Raw genomic sequence first — 18,298 nt, 5'->3', positions numbered from 1 at the left:
GTCCGTTCTCGGATGATAGTGTTAACCCCTCGGACTGTATAGTTCGTGGACGTCCCGGTGCAACCGTCTGCCACAACGAAGAGGTGGGAGTGGGCCGTGGACCCGTCCGAACATGCCACCTCGAAGCCTGCCTTGTCGTATCGCATCCACGAGCCGTTGTTCAGTCTGTAATTGAACTAATTATCGTCAAAAGGATAAAGTTTTTTCAGACAACCTTCGTGTGTATGGGAGAGAGAACCGTTTAGCACTATACCTAACTCGCATGAATCCATTGACATAGGATGGAATTCAAAGGAGTCAGCTGTACAAACTTTATTATTCATGGCTTCTGAACAGTGAGTGAATTTATCTAAGTCTTTAATGACTGTATATGATTCCCTATCAGGGGAAATCAATACGTGTCCCGTCAAATTGGATATTACTGGACTTGAGTTATTCGTCATGAAAGTTGGGAACGGTGCGATTTTGTATGCTTGCCAGGCATCAGAAGAATCAAAGGGAATTGTGATCATGATCCTGTAATTTTCAACGCGTAATTACTGATATTAAACTATAATAAAATTCTATCTTATGGGCGTCTAATAAAGGAACATAACCTAGTTTCTCCCGTCCATTCTCCAAAGTTAAAGTCAGATCTTTAATAGGCAAAAGATGTGGGGATAAAACACCCCTTGTTGCTAGCGTAATAGCTTCTACATAGTCTTTTGATTTCTCAATAAAATGTGAAATTTTGGTACGGATATGATCTATTTTCGAACTATAATAAGCTAACGTAGCCAGCAAAGTTGCACTTCCATAATCTGATCGATATTACTAGAATGTTCGTTCACCAAACTCATTATTTGATTGATTGAGGATAACTGGCTACGCAGTTCTGACAAAGCTAATTCGTTTTCATGTTGCAAAAACTCAATTCTCTTATTCTGTTCATTAATTTTAAGACGATTTGAAATTCCTAAGCCTAGACTTGCAACAGAACCAAAGATGTTTAGTGCAGCAAAGATAAACGGGTTGCATCGTTTGAGGTTATTGTGCCGCACAGTCCACATCAGCAGATCTCGAGCCAGAGCTTCTGCCTCGGCGGTTTTATTTTGCAAGTCGTATGATAACATTTCCACAATACTTAGTGTTTGTGCTAGCGAACTCTCTGGGTTAGCAGGAAAATGACGTTGGTGCATTTCATTCAACGAAACAGCGAACCTCAACAGGTCACTCTTTAGGTTAATGACGTCATCCTCTGGGAGAAAGATCGCTTCCATGTCTATTTCTATAACTATATTGCTTGCGGTAATGAAAACATCTTCTGTTCTTTCTACAATGGTGCCATGAGTAAAATCTATATTTTTTGTTTTAGCGCTCTTCCCACACGATAAAGATGTCTGAACGAACAGTATCACTCCTAACAATAAAAGCTTCATTTTGGAAACCTGCAATGAGTAAAATATATGTAATTACTCCTGTTTAAGAAAAATGTTTACATACAATTATTATATATATATATATAAGTGATTATACAAGTTTCATAGATACAAAAAATTTCCCTCACTTCCTTCTACCCTTCTATTAGTTTCTGATGTGAGCCAATGGAACGATTCTCTAGATCTATTGGCCGTTAATATTTCTAAAATGTTAAACGGGCCTTCAAACTTAGGTGTCAGTTTGTAATTGAGTCCTTTGCGTACATATACTTGTATGTATACTTTATCGCCCACGGTATATGTTTTAGTTGGCTTAGCTATTTTATCATGATTTCTTTTCATTATGATTTGTGATTTTTCTAGATTCTTACGAAGTATATTATAACGACATATGCTTGCATCCATAACATCCTTTAGAGGATTTGATAAATTGGTTGTAGGCGTTAATACATGGAAAGGCGTTCTAGCTGGGGTACCGTACAGTGCCTCGTGAGGCGACATTTTAATAGATACATGATATGAGTGATTAAGAGTGCTTAGTACCGCAGGTATGGCAATATCCCTGTTGGGGTCCATTCCCCCTAATGTAACTCTTAATATGTTTAAAACCTTACGATTTGCTCTTTCCACTAGCCCGTTAGACTCTGGGTGGTAGATCATGGTATTGATTTTCTTTATGCAAAGGAATTCACACAACGAGTTAAGGAAATGATTATTGAACTCTCCACTCGAGTCAGATATTATCATGTGTGGAATTCCATGTTTACAAATGTAGCACTCGTAAAACTTCCTAGCGCATTCGATCGCGGTTTTAGTTTTAAGTGCTATCAGTTCGGTATATCGAGTCAAGGCATCTATGATTACTAGGAGGTGCTTATTTCCTCTGTCTGACTCATAAAACCCTGTTAATAAATCTAAGTGTACTCTTTCAAAGGGTTGATTGGGCACGGGATAAGCCCCTAGGCTGACAGGTGTCTTCGTGTGCCCTTTGTTTTCCTGACAAGTGCGACAATTAGCTATGTGCTTTTTTATATCTGTAAGCATCGTATGCCAATAAAATAATGATTTGGCTTTCTGTGACATGATGGAGAACCCTGGGTGGCCATGCAATGGATTTGCATGCAACCAATTTAAGATAGTGGGTATAAGTGAAATTGGTACCACTTCCTGGTCGGTACTCACCTGTGGTGTGTTGCGGGTTTTCCTCGTCACGGATCTACACAGAATATTATCCTTGATTATATAATTCTGCTGCGTATACTTTATATATTCCTTTTCCTTAGGATTTCCGTTCAAAGCAGCTATGATTTTTTCTAATTGCTGATCTTTTATTTGTTCCGTCTGTATTAGTTCAGCACTCCAGCCCAGATCTTCTTGTTCAAATACAGTTTTAACAATAGGCATGGATGTTGATATATCTATTAATTCACCTAATGGCTACATACAAGATGACACGGGGTTGCGTGATAATGCGTCAGCAATGATATTTGCTTTGCCAGGTAAATACCCGATCCTCGCGCCAAAGTCTTGGATAATCATATGCCACCGAGTTCGTTTGGGACTGTGACTAAAGCCTTTAAAGAAGTCGGTTAGGGGCTTATGATCAGTGAGAACCTTGACGGGATAACCGTATATTATGAACTTAAAATGCACTAGTGAATTAACAATAGCGAGCCCTTCCTTGTCTATTACTGCATATTTACTTTCGGAAGGTCTCAGTTTACGTGAATAAAAAGCTATAGGGAAAAACTGTTTGTCATATTGCTGAAGCAATACCCCAAAAGGCATATGCAAAAATTCATAATGTCCCCTGGCTGTGCTGAAGGCAGTGTATGGGATACTCTCTTACTCTAATGGTATCTGGTGGAAGCCTTTAAGTAAGTCCAAACTGGTAAAATATTTGTTTTGGCCTAGTAAAGATAAAATATCGTCCGTACACGGCACTGGGAATCGATCAGGGATCGTTTCCTCATTTAAGCAACGGAAGTCTACGCAGATACGCCAAGTTTGATCTTTTTTCGGTACGACTATTAACGGAAAATTATAAGGGCTGTTCGATTTCCTAATGACTCCTTCTTCTAGCATTTTACCTACTTCATCATTTATCTCATTCTGGAATTTCATAGGGAGTCTGTACGAAGGTACATAGATAACTTTCTGCTTGTCTTTTATCCTTATTTGGTGTTCTATGACATTCGTTTTTCCTAAGGATCCATCCGTAGTGGAAAAAACATCATGATATTCAGTTAAAAGATCAAGGAATTTCTGCTGAATTTCCTCTTCTTGAATGTCTTTATTGATTTTATATTTTATAGATTGCAAAAGGGATTCATCTGCAACTGATTGAGCGTGATTGATCTCTGCGACGGTAAGAATGCGATGTTTATAAACTTCCACATCCAAGATATGTTGATTTTTGTGAATTACTAAAGTGGTATTCAAATGATTACAGACTTCAATGTTACATTGTTGTTGTGAGCCGACTGTATAAATGGCTTGTGTGACGGGCAATCCGTGAGTTTTCAGAGTGTCGGAAAGGATTAACATTTCAGATCCCGGCAAGGTTTTCTTTACACGCACTAATATATTCGAAGTTACGTTCGGCTCGAAAGTTTGCGTGCAAGCTGATGTTACGGGGGAGCAAGAATTTTGTTGGGTCGCATGGATTATTTCTTGATTCATGAGACAAGTGATTGGTTCTATTTGTTGTCTCCTTTTTGTCCAAAACTGATTTTAAGGTGTTAGAAGATTTATAGAATTTTCCTTTGATATACACGCCGTGTTTGGCAGGGGCTAAGGTAATGTTTTGAGTGCCCATAGACGGGTATCCTATAATTACAGCGTGATACATATCAATGTTTTGTACAACAATAAAGGTATCGGAAAACATGCGCTTACCAACCTTATACTGAACATGAGTTACTCCTACCACATTTAATTCATTATTTCCTATACCCGAGAGCCTTATTCCGGACTTCTCTATAGGGAAGTTTGAAAATAACAAATGGTGAGTCCGCAAATCCATGATATTACGTGGACTACCAGACTAAAAAAATAATGTGAAGGACTTGTGCTCTAAATTTACTGCGTGTAAGGTTGGGCGTAACTCATCTTGACTTATAATTGTGTGAATTTGTTGCAAATCTACGGGAACCTGCACTGATTTTTTGGATCCGGCCGTGTGTTTCATAGGAAAATCAATTGCCTCACAATGATCTGGTAAATGATTAAATTGATTATTTGATACAAAAGATGTTGATATGAATGACCCAACATCGTCCTCTCCCCCCTTGGAGCTTACTACGTGGTATTTGCTTTGTTTTGCACACTCGGAAAATTCGTCTGACCTTGCGAGTTCTGGCTAAACGGCCCAGGAACAGAGTTACTTGAGGCACGATTTGTTTGTTTCTGCTGTTGAACAGCATTGCTGTTCGGCTGCTTCTTTTTAAAGTATTGAGGATTCTTCTTTTTGTTTTCATTGGCAACTGTTTGTGTGTTTCTAGGATTCTGCTGTTGATTCCGCGAGAAGCATCGATTATATGAATGAGTGGAACTGTTATGAATTGAACAAAAACACGTCCGACAGTCTGAAATCATGTGACCTGGCCTTTTGCAATTGTAACAAGTCATCCCTGCTGCTTGATTATTATTAACCACGTTTACTTGTTGTGGCTTATTCTCATTTTTTGCAAAAACTTGAGTAAGCAAGGGATCAAGGTCAGTACATTTAGACATGTGTTTTTTGATCTGTTTATACACATCTAGTTCCGTACTGGCGGGCGTTAGCTTTTTGTCAAAACACCGCTAAAGCTTCAGGCAATATGACTGTCATACAAGTCAAGTATACTAAATGTATGAAATCTTTCACAGCGATATTGGAACTTGTAACCCACGTGGAGTTACATAAGTTTTCTTGATATTCATTTAGCCGGCAGGCAATTACTGCCGCCCGTTCTACAACATTAAGCTGAGTCATAGAGGCTTGGTTAAGAATGTTCCTTAAAGCCAGCACTACGTCTAAAGCCTCTTCACCGCCATATATAGCACGTAGCCTAACTTTGAAATCGTCCCATGTAACCGCCTCTTGGAAAGAGACTCCTCTAAGATATGCACTTGCATCTCCTTTAGCAAAATCTATGAAGCTTTTGGCTTCCTATAATTGTACAGATGGGTCTGTGATGCATTTTGCATTTAAATGAGCATCTACTGATGAGATCCATGACTCAACGTTTTGAGGCAGGAACCCATTGACCCGACCTTGAAAAGGGACTATTGCTGACCTCGCACTGACTAGAGTAACCACTGGATTGGGGTTACCCGGTGCGGAGGAGCCAGCCACAGTAGTTGCCATGTTAACTTTTACTTTTTTCTTATCACTACGATTCCTTGCGACCCTATCAAAGTATCTATAAGAGTGCACATGACCACTGCGTAAACGCATATGCAATAAAAATAAAGTCCCCCAAAATGATAATATTAATACAGATAATGTGATAAAGACATTTTTCGGAGAACCTCTGGAAGAAAAAGGGGTTAGCAACAAAGAAAAAAAAAAAGATTCTGCGGGCGAGAATTCGTAGCTGAAGATTGATTCCTGTAATGAATGAAGATTAGGATTGCGTATAACTCACCCCAGGAATAATGGATGATCGACTCGTGATGTAAAACACTTCACTGAAAAAACCTGAATGGATAAAGGATGTACTTAGCTTTGGTATATATGCGGAAAGAATGTTGACGTTTCGATGACGTCACAGCCTCTCTCTCTCTCGCGTTGCAGGAAGAACTGTTGGTGTCGTGATGATGTCACAGCCCCTCTCTCTCTCTCTCTCTCGCGTTGCTTCCTCTTGACCCAAACTCTTCATCTTGCTTCTGATCGTGCGTTGTTTGTTTAATGATTGCTTCCCTTCCCGTTGATGATCCGATGCTGCGTTGATGTCCGGTTTTGATACTTGAAGATATGTGATGAAAGTCGTTCACTAAACGTCGATGTTGATGCTTGAATTCATCTCGATGAAGGACATTTCTTCATATTCGTAGAATGTTTACAGTTGCTTGTTGATTGAAGATCCTGTTTCCTCTGTTTATTTCTGATTTATAGTTGTTATTCGGTGATTCTATTTCTTCGTTCGGCAGACGTATATGGTTCTTTTGTAATTGTAGATTTAGGGCTGTTACCATAACTTGCGTTGAGCTACCTTTTAGCTGCCACCAATCTATAACTGCCCGCTTGTCTATTGATTATAATGGTATAAGACAGCGACAGTTTGTATGTCTTTTCTTACGACTGTTGTTCGTAAGCATTGTTGGTTCTACTTTCCCTTCTTGTCTGAGTGATATCTAGTAGATTTGGTTCTTCTTTAGAATAAGGGAGATGACTCAAACGGACTGAGTATAACTTTAACAACTTTATTTCTCAGCTCCATCACTGGAGTATAGAGATGGTTTGGTCAGATGACCGCTCTGTTGAGGAATCTAAAGTGAACTAAAATATAGGAGCATCGCATCGATAGCGCAACATTAGCTATCTCAGCGATTTACATATAAAATGAACACGTAGCCTGCCGGCTCGGAAGTCGTGAGTTTCCGCTGCGGGTTAACAGGTCAACCGCTTCCCATGGAAGGTGTTGTGATTAGTTTACAAACTAAGAAAATGATAGGACGTGCAAACGCAAACCAGGCTACTGCAAGCATTGCATAGCATGGTCTAGTTTCACGTCCTGTTTATGGTTATGTGGTGACACTCCTAATTGGCCAAATAACCCCTTAGGTCATGGGTTTATTTACAGATATGGAATTTATCTGTATTTGAAAATGTATACCTTACATATATATATATATATATATATATATATATATATATATATATATATATATATATATATACATATATATATATATATATATATACATATACAGTATATATATATATATATATATATAATATATATATATATAATATATATATATATATTTTACATAGACATACGCATTAGTATAGTATGTCGTCTCTTATGCATTTGCTGCCATGTCTCTGCTCTCAAGAGTCAAGACAATCACTCAGTGACTCGCTCAGTGACTCGCTTACGTCTGTGTGGTGGAGGTGAGGTGTGGTTATTGAGCAATATATGGAAGTTTTAGAGAATTCTGGGACAACATTTTTTTTGTGAAACTCAAGTGTTGATTTCAACATATAGGAACAAACTTTTCCACGCAAAATATTATAAAAAACTTAATTCTCCAAAGAGTCATCGCTGCCAGTATGTCCCAGACAGTATGGCGCCAATATTTCAAAACACGTAACGTGCCTCCTATTGCACAAACAACACTTCTGCATGTTCTCTCTCATATACGCGCAGCCGCAGATCACATTCCTCCCCCTCATCCACCTACCCGCCTTCATTACTAATACTTCAAGTGTGATGAAAATAATAAATTGATAAACCAAACTTTTAAAATCATTGACCTTATGATTTTATAAACTGTAAGGATAAGTACACCTAAGGGTATATTGCATTAAATAGTAATTATATAATTTATATACCTGGGTATATATATCGTATAGAATACCCTGCAATGAGGGTATCACAAGTATATGTTATACCCATGATAGGTTATATTGTAAAGGGTATACTATAGTTCTTATATAAAGGGTATACTATAGTTCTTATATTTTAACCCCTATTATACCCCTAATTTTTTAGAGTGTAGTAGCTCGATTTGGATTGACTCATCCTTCTCCAACAATTAATTTCTTTATCGTTCTATCTCTCCGTGCTGCTTCATTAATTGTGAGATCGTGTTCACATGATAGATTGATTCTTCCTTTACTTGATCTCATTTCTACAGTTTTCTCTCTTTCTTTTTATCGTCTTCGAACTCGTTTTGAACATCGCACAAGCTGGGCACTTTCTCGGAGCAATCCATGGACACGTCCTACTCGCACGAAAGCTACTGTTAACCTGCTTTTCATGTTATGCAATCATGGCACAGTGATTTTTTTTTTAAGTGAAAATCCTCCTCGAGAAAGACTGGTAACCATTTGCCGTTAACTCCGAGGTTTTGATAAATCTATCTTTACTGTTTTGATTTAGAGTCAACTTGAAATTTATTCCAGAGCTGAACCCAGGACAGGAGGCCCAGGAAAATTCTGACATGTACATTCTTTTTTTCTTTTTCTATTGACTGGCAAATACAGTCGAGAACTTATGTTGTAAACTGCAATCATTTCATATATATTCTTTATAAAGATTTGTGTATGGTATCCTAGAGTTTCGGTACATAAATATTTTTTTTTTTTTACAGTTTACTTTTAGTGTCATCTCTGAAAACAATTCAAGATGTTATGAACCATTACTATGTTTTGTAGAAATCTCATGATGTAATAAAAGTAATTGTGGATGTCTGTTTCGTTGGTTTTATTATACATTCCAACCGCTTCAGGAGTAGCTAACAGGATCAAGAGCTCTCCCAGATATAAAGAACGAACCATATCCTTGCGTTTGCACAGATTTTCATAGTATTTTCATTTCGATTTTACTATTGCATTAATACTATATACCATGATTCTCAGTGCAAACTGAACCAAGCGAACAAAATGAGCGTGACTTAGATGATGTGAACCTGTAACTTTATTTCCTTAAAAAAAGTTGCAGACACTTATAGAAATCCTACTGTTCGTGTGTAGTTAAATCACAACGGGGCGAGTAAGAAGACCGCTAATGGTGAAGTGGTGTGGGTAAAAGACAAAAGCAAACATGCAAACTGCAATGAACTAAGGAACAGAGGTGTTTGGCTACCGAGTGTTGGTGATTGTTGCTTAATAAGCAAATGGCTGTTTTTTGTTTGTCCGAGTATTTGAATATCACTGCATGTGGGAATTAGGTTTTTAGAGACTTATTGTAGGAATAAGTGCTATTCCTGAACATGTTCAATATAATCATTAAAGAATTTTTTGACAACATTTTAAGCCATAAACTGTAGTCTGCACCGTTCCTACCCTTCACTAATAATTCTGTCCCACCCAAACATAAATAATTGTCACTCTTGAGCCATCTGTATTCATGTGTTGATTTCAGATTTAGTTTCAATAATAACCTCCTTACAATCGGAAGACTGTTACGCTTTAAAGACACCAACCTCCCGGAGTTGATGCGTACCTGCGCAGTTTACAAATTTAATTTTAACTGCCCTAAATGTAATTTTGGGACTTATGTATACATATATATATATTATATATATATATATATATATATATATATGTATATATATATATAATATATATATATATATATATATATGTATATGTATATATATGTTATATAAAAAGAGTGATGTATTAATAATATATGTTTGATACACCGTTGTAAGATGATGTGCTGTGACATTTCTTAGAATGTAGGGGTCATCGTTTTAACTTCCCTTGGAGACAGTGCTCGAGATGACAAGCTTAAGAAATGCTGATGTGTCTTTTTGGGTGGTGTGATGTCAAAGTTGCCTGTCCTGTCGCTATGGGCGGTCGCAGAGGTGACTTCTGAAACTGGCTAGAGGCAGTTCCTGTCCATGAACAATGTGTGTGAATTCGTGCGTGTGTGCGAGCTTTTTCCCTACATATGAGAGTGTAAGGTAACCAAGGTGAGAGATCGTTACAGAGGCGGCAGAAGCCAAGATGGCTTCTGCAAAAATACTTTTTGAGAGAAGTGTTGTGAATACTGTGTTAAATAGGTAAGCATACTTATTTTTAGCCAAAAGTGTGGCTTGTCTCTATTTTGAATATTTATTTCAAAGATGTTCTATTTCCTTTGACCTTTTGATTTGATTTATAATCTTGTGCTTATCGATATGTTCTCTTGTCTTTTTATAGGCGATTCTGAGATAAGGGGGATTGATATGGGAACTTAACTAATGTTTCATGGTGTTACTATGGAGACTGTATTATGACTAAGCCTAATGTTATGACTAAGATAATGTTGGATTATTGGAGTAGAAATATGGAGTGTGCTATCCGAGTTCAATCATTCACTTAATCATTTTGTTAAGAACCTGAGTTTATTTAGCTAATACTTTGCTCTTAAATAAATCTATTTTTGTAGTTCACGAGTCTGATTTAATGGCCTTAGATAATGGAAAAAGGGGGGGGGTTGTTATGGAGAGAGAGAAAGAGAGAGAGAGAGAGACGTTGTGTGGAAAGAGAGACCGTTGTGTGGAGAGAGAGAGTTGTTGGGAATGGAGAGAGAGAGAGAGGTTGTTGGTGTTAGTGTTGGAGTGAGAGGAAATGGATGTTGGATATTGCCAGTGTCTTAGACGCACGATCCATTGCTACTTTTTAAAATAGAAATACCGAGATCTAAGAATCTCGGTTAAATATATATAAATATACATTAAATATATATCTATATATATATATATATATATATATAATATATATATATATATATTGGGGGTGGGGCCCCCCCCTAAGAAACCACAGTAGATGCACGTGACTTCATTATATGAGCGAATACTAGTTAAAAATGATAGGCAGAATTCCGTACAGAGCTCTTTCGTCTTTATAAATATTGTCGAGGCACAAATGAAATACAGTTGGAAAGAAGGTTATCAAGTAAGCAAAAAGATCAAGAATACCAGTGGTTAATTATGAAAAGGGTAAAAATCAAAGAGATAATCCAGGATAATCCGAGATCACACGGCCACAAACCTAAACACAGATTTAACCATTTAAGAGAAACGGAAGTTTAGCCATACAAAGTCCAAAAATGTACAAAATAAAATGTATTGATTTTGTTGCCTATATCTATCTACAACGTTTTCAATTATGAAGGCATCGAGTTTAAACAAACCAAGACTTACATTTAGAACACTTCCATTATTTGACTTGATGAAACACGGGATTAAGGATCTTGTCTGATCTAAATCTCTCTTATGTCCGAATGATGCATTCGATATTTGACCAGTTCTCACTGAATATTGGTGTTATTTGGTTCGTTGTGAAAGTGATTTTCCGATTTGTCCAAAATATATTTTATCACACTTTTTACAAGGATTCTCACCTATGCTGCCAGAAACATCCTTAGGAGAATTTCTTATTACTAAACTCTTAACATTAATATTGCTGAAAACAACATTTATATTGAAGATTTTTAAATTTCTAGGAATTTTTAAAAACCATTCATCATACGGTAATTTGAGAATGTTATGCTTACTAAATTCAAGTTTGTCATTAAATACAATATTTTCCTAGCTCTTTTTTCACGCCACTTCTACAAAAAGTCCTTGAATATTTAAGCTTCAAGGAAAAATCACAAATAGTTTTTTAATCTCAGCGTCAATAAACTGCGGGCTCTGTGTGTCTGTAGCCCGCAGTTTATCTAATCCTGAACAGTCAAATATAAAGCTTAACCATTCAAAATTATGTAATACTTATATTAACAGCAAGAATTTTTTCATCTTAGGAAAAACGCAGAACAACAACAACTTAACTATCTTAGTATCTACCCATAATATAATAATAATAATCATAATTATAAAAAAAAAGACTATACCGTCGTTAAATACTTCTGTAAAATTGTTTATAGCCTTTCTTTCAGTTGGTTGTTTTAAGATTTTAGTGAACTCCTATTATATATATATTTGTCTTTGATTGTGGTGTTTATAGTCGAGGAATTGTATGCAAAAAAAAAAAATCAACCTAACAAATTTGCAGGAACGTGAAAATTGGTCTGTGATTTCTTGAGACCGCTCTGATGAACATAAGTCCTCATCGATACAGGCTGTGCTACGGCAGCCATCTTTGAAAATGGCAGACGAAATTTTGTTTTTCTGCAATAACGTGTAAATAGTTACAGATACATAAATTTTTCAGGAGCTAAAATCTTTTCGAAAAAAGAAAAGATTTGTAAAAACAACTTTTTCTGGTAGAAATGAAAATACTTGAGATGTGATCAATTAAAGAACTTTGATATTCAGCAATGCCTTGTTTTCACAGTGCCGTACATTTACACTATGCTAAATGTGCTCTCTTTAATTTGATGGAGGATTTATATAATAAAATATACGAGAGGATACCAAGAGCCAAACTACAGATCATACCATCCTTAAGAGTTCCCTTCCAGGATTTAGTGGTCAACTACTACACACCACAGGGATGAAACTCCCATTGCTTAACCATCAGATCACTTTACCAGGTATGCAGAAGCCATTCCGTCGGGAGTGAAACTTCAAAGAGTGCCATTAAGGCTCTAGTTAAATTCTTCTGCCCTTTTAGATTCCCCATTATTATTCAGAAAGATCAGGGCATTTTATGTCCAATGAATTCCAGACAAGTATGTTAAGCGTTGGACTCAAGCATGTACACTTGACCCCTATCACCCAAAAAACTAAGGTATTATTTAACGTTTTCATCAATCCTTATCCGCAACCCTCGCAACCTTGTAAAAGTGATTTAACGGAGGAGATTGGAAGGAGAATCTCCTGTACATAATGTTTGCGTTCTGTCACAGTCCATCCGAAACCACTGGTTATAGACCTTTTAAAAGACCTGCTCCACGCCCACCCCACCCGGGGACCTATCCACATACTCTTTGTAGCGTGGGCAGACCCACAAAAGTCAGATTGGATTAAAGAGCTACCTGAGATCTAGAAACGTCTTGGTGCTGCATGGGCCATCGGTATAGAAATAATTAATATCAGCTAATTCTCTCGATTCAATGCATATTGGCTTATGATAATTCAGACCAGGCTACCACAGGAAAGCGTCAAAATACAGTTTGACAAAAAAAAGAGCTCAGACTTAGTCATTCTCAGTGGAAGACAAGGTCCTCGTGCTCAGGGCACAAGCCACACTACCTCTGGAAACCAAATTTACTGGTTCCCATAAGATTCTTGCTAAACATGGAAACTTGAATCACTTAGTAAACTGTGGGCAACAACAAGCCAAGTGGCTGCACGTTAACTTACTCAAACATTAAAAGGTACGGTCAGACAACTCAGATGTCCCTGTTGGGCCATCTACTCCTCCTGTGGTGGGTATGATATGCACTCCCCCAGCCACCAGACTCCAACTCCCAGGTACTAGAACAGATAAAGGATATCACCACGGGCTTGACAGGAATCCAGCGAGATGTCAGAGCCCTGTTAACAGGCTGCAGCTAGGTAGTACAGGACACCCTTGGTTGTACTCTGGTTATGGAGCATCATACAACCCCAAAAGATAATTCTCAGCCTATAGCACAGCATATATATATATATATATATATAAATATATATATATCTAATATATATATATATATATATATATATATATATATATATATATATATATATATATATATATATATATATATATATATATATATATATGTAAGTGATTACATAATAAAAATATGGAATGTTACTCCATATATATATAAAAAACTAAAACTAAAGAGGTCAACCAGATTGCTTGCAGGAATGTGATCAGACCAGAGACGCTAAGATGACGTATACAATAAAGTAGGCTAAGGTGACGTGCTGTCACCTGTGGTCATTCATTTGTTTTGAAACATTAGTCCAAGCTCCCTGCTTGAGACAACTACCGAGACCTATAATTCAAATGGCCTACGTGATTAGTAATGTGTCTCATTTGTATGTATGTTCATATGTTCGAGCTACTGTCTGCTTAATTTATGACTTGTAACCGAGATGGTAGTGAGAACAGAGTGGAATTAGCCATCATCGTTGGCAGAAGCGATCAAGCCATCGTCAATGGCAGACCTGTACAACCCTGTCTAATATTCATTATGTAATCTCAGAAGAATATAGGTATTTTTATACTTCGTGTTTTCTACTAGAACCTCACATCATTGCCGAATCATCATGAGTTTAACACATCGTCGTCATAACCAAAGAAGATAATACCGACTTCGTAAGTGATCTACAAACCCCAAGACACTCCAATGAGTATGGAAGTGCATAACCAACCGACTTAGCGTAAGATTATCGCAAGTCTAACATTACCTCATAGGGCGCCTTATTATACAAGGCAACAGCCCTAATATTGGTGGCAGACTACTAGAAGAACTCTACAATGTCTTCCGAAGAAAAACCAGAAGAATGAATAATGTATCATATCAGAAGTCAACGACAACGAAAGCAAGAGATTCTTCAAGCAACTTAGTATCATCGTTTAGTGAGCGACTTCAGAAAACAACAAGAACTCTTCAACGTCTTCCGAAGAATAACGAATAATGTATCATATCAGAAGTCAACGACGACGAAAGCAAGAGATTCTTCAAGCAACTTAGTATCATCGTTTAGTGAGCGTTTCTGGCACTTCAAGAAACAAACCGAACACGTCTTCAGCATCGGATCGTCAAGGACTCGAATCATCCAAACAACGCGCACGGGGGAAACTCAAGCTAAACCAGGTCATCCGCTAAACAGAAGGGGGGCCAAGGCCGTGTGTCGTTATCGGAACACCGTGATTTCCCACAAAAGCAAGCTAAGTACAATCTTTTTATTCATTTGGAGTAACTTTGAGCGTTTCCTTTGCAGGTCAAATTTCGTTATTCCTGTGGCTGAAGTTACGAGACATTCTTAATCTTACTTTTTTACAGAAATTATCTACATCATTGGGATGCCGCTACTGCGAGTTTCTATCTTTGAGTTTCTGTTTCCTGAAGTTCTACTGAAATATCATAATCATATACTGTGTTAATTTTATCATTTTGGGTGATTATTAGTCCTTTACGTAACAAATCATATTAAACAGTGAATATGCGTTTACGCAGTGGACATCTGTATTTAAACAGATGCATGGATAGGGTCGTTAGGCACCGTAGTGATTAGAAAACACACAAAAACAAGTGGAACACCCGTACAAATCTAGATAAATTAGAGGTAACACTATTTCGTGTCAGGACAATAAAGACTCCTGTGCAAGGTCCCGATCGCAGTTTTAGCCTTGAGTTTTTTGAGTTATATGCATAAAATATCGAACCTCAATGACTCAACTTAACTTTAAAAATACGGCTGGATTGCAAGGAATAACATGTCTATAAAAAACTTTCATTAGGCTAAATGCGCTGACCAGGATCCCTCACTATTTCAAATTTTAGCAAAGAATGAAGTAAACAACAGCAAGTACAAACAGTCAATATTGAATGCAGTAGAGATAACCTGTCTTAATAGTAATCGCTCAATTCCTAATAGTTCGTCATTCATACGTTCGTTGCTTTATACGTAACCAACAACAGAATGCTAAAAACACACAATACGTTGCCGATGGTAAACAGTAGCCCTAAATATCAGAATCAAACAAATCATGCTTAAGCAGACTTGGTTACTGTGTCATCTAGTCAGACGGTCAGGGTCAGTTAAATCTGCCGAGTGTTCAAAGCATAGCACATTCCACATAAGCGACTTCAGCGGAGAGGGAGAGCGATGTTGGAAAAATTAAAAAGGAATTTTCCTATGAATCACACGACCGTATCAAGTAATCAGAGCAGGTTCTCGTAATTTTAATACATAAGTTATTATAAGTAGTGGTGGATTAAGCCCGATTGTACGCCCCGTAAAAATTAGAATATCTTGTTTTATTCCTTTAGTACACGTAATATCCTGTTTTCACGGACTCACCGTCTGTTGTTCGAACTTCCCAATTGAGAAGTCCAGATAAGCGAGCGCTTACAGATACCTCTATAGTTATAAAAAACATTGATCTGTATCTAGCGTAATTGTAAGATATCCATCTAGGGGTATACAAAATATTATCTTACCTCCTGCAAAACATATTAAAATCCATTTGAACAAAAAAGAGACATTAATCAAATAATAACTTATATAGAGGAACAAATCATTTGTCTCATAAATCGTGATATTGTTCAACGACCCAACAGAATCCTCCCACAACCGCAGTCGCAGTTTGAACGCAAAATCTCGAGACGCATGCACCCTCGAATGTCTTAGTGCGTGTAAAAAGACTTTGCTGGGATCTGAAATTTTAATCCTTCCCGACACTCTGAAATATAACGATTTCCGCGAACAAAGCCCTATACACAGTTGACTCACAGCAACAAGTTAATCTAGTAATCCACAAAACCTATACATATAAATATCGCATTTTTTATTGTTGCTAATTTTTAATCTCGCCCAACCAGTCGTAGATGAATCTCTCTTATACTCTATCTAAAGTAATATCCGTAAAGCCATTCAAGCAGAGGTGATTCAGCAGAAATTTTTTTTTATCTTTTATCTGAATACCAGGAAGTTTCTCCACTAGCGAGTGATCTCTGGGAGAAAAACGGATGTCATTGAAAACAAAATACGGTCTAAGAACAAACATAAAGCTATATACGTACCTTTGTATAGACTCCCAATGAAATTTCAAAATAGAGATAAATGACGAAGTTGAAAATGTTAGTAATAGGAGTCATTAGGAAATCAAATAAGCCCATATAATTTTTCCCTCAAACGTCATGCCATAAAAGATCGGACTTGGCGTATCTGCGCAGATTTCTGTCGCTTAAACAAGAAAACGATTGGACTTACTTAAAGACTTTCACCAGATACCATTACCTAAGTGATTGTACCTCATACACCGTTTTCAGCACACTCAGGGGACATTAGAGACTAAAAAAAATAATCTCAGAGTAAAATATCTAAATGTGAGTTTTTAAAAACCGAACATGTTTTTATGTGTCTAGTCAAGGTCTTAAAGTAGTCATGGTAAGGTGTCGGCTATTCATAACTCCTGGTACCTATTAACGTAAAGGGGACACAGCACTTTCGCGTTGTAGTGGGTATTACAATCGTATGTAAATATGTAACTCTTCAATCATAGCAGCTCCTTTAACAGATCTTACGAAGAAGAGCGTAGATTTATTATGGTCTAAAAAGCATCAACAGGCGTTCGATATCTTAAAAGCGGAATAATGCAGCTCACCTAACTTAAAAAATCCCTGATTTAAAAAAGGATTTTTTTTTTATAGCAACAGACGCCTCAGACCAAGGGGTAAGAGGGGTATCACTTCAGCAATATGATAAACATTTCTTCCCTATAGCTTTTTATTCACGTAAACTAAAGCCCTCTGAAAGTAAATATGCAGTAATAGGCAAGGAAGGGCTAGGTATCGTTAACTCACTAGTACATTTTAAGTTCATAATCTACGGCTATCCTGATAAAATCCTTACTGACCATAAAGTCCCATACCAAGTTTTTTCAAAGGCTTTAAACACAGTCCCAAAGGAACTCGTTGGCATATGATCATTCAGGTCTTTGAAGCCAAGTTAAGATATCTACCTGGGAGAGCAAATATCATAGCTGATGCATTATCCCGTAATCCCGCACCATACTGCAAAGAACCATTAATTGGACTAAAAGATATAGAAACATCCGTGCCTATTATTAAAACGGTATCTAAACAAGAAAATTCATTAACCCAAGAGATCGCGAGCATTGAATATCTGGGTTGGAGCGCCGAACTGTTACAGACTGAACAAAGCAAGAGTCAACAGCAATAAGCAAAACAATAAACACTTCTAACGGAAACAAGGGTCAGCAACTAAGCAAAACAATAAACACTTCGAACGGAAACAGGGTCAGCGGCTAAGCAAAACAATAAACACTTCGAACGGAAACCCTAAAGCAAAAGTATATTTAAAGTATGTGTATCAGAATTATGTAATCAAATGTAATATCATATGTAGGTCCGTGACGAGGAAAACCTGAAGAACACAGCAGGTGACTAACGACCAGGTAGTAATAATCTCTTTCATACCAATCGTCCTAAACTGGTTGCATTCCGTCATCCAGGGTTCTCTATTATGTCACAGAAAGCCAAATCACTGTTTTACCAGCCTACAATGCTTACAGATATAAAAAGCACATAACTAATTGTAACATG

The sequence above is a fragment of the Macrobrachium nipponense genome, chromosome 4 (assembly GCF_015104395.2).
Source record: "Macrobrachium nipponense isolate FS-2020 chromosome 4, ASM1510439v2, whole genome shotgun sequence".
Taxonomy (NCBI): domain Eukaryota; kingdom Metazoa; phylum Arthropoda; class Malacostraca; order Decapoda; family Palaemonidae; genus Macrobrachium; species Macrobrachium nipponense.
This window is presented reverse-complemented; position numbering follows the sequence as displayed.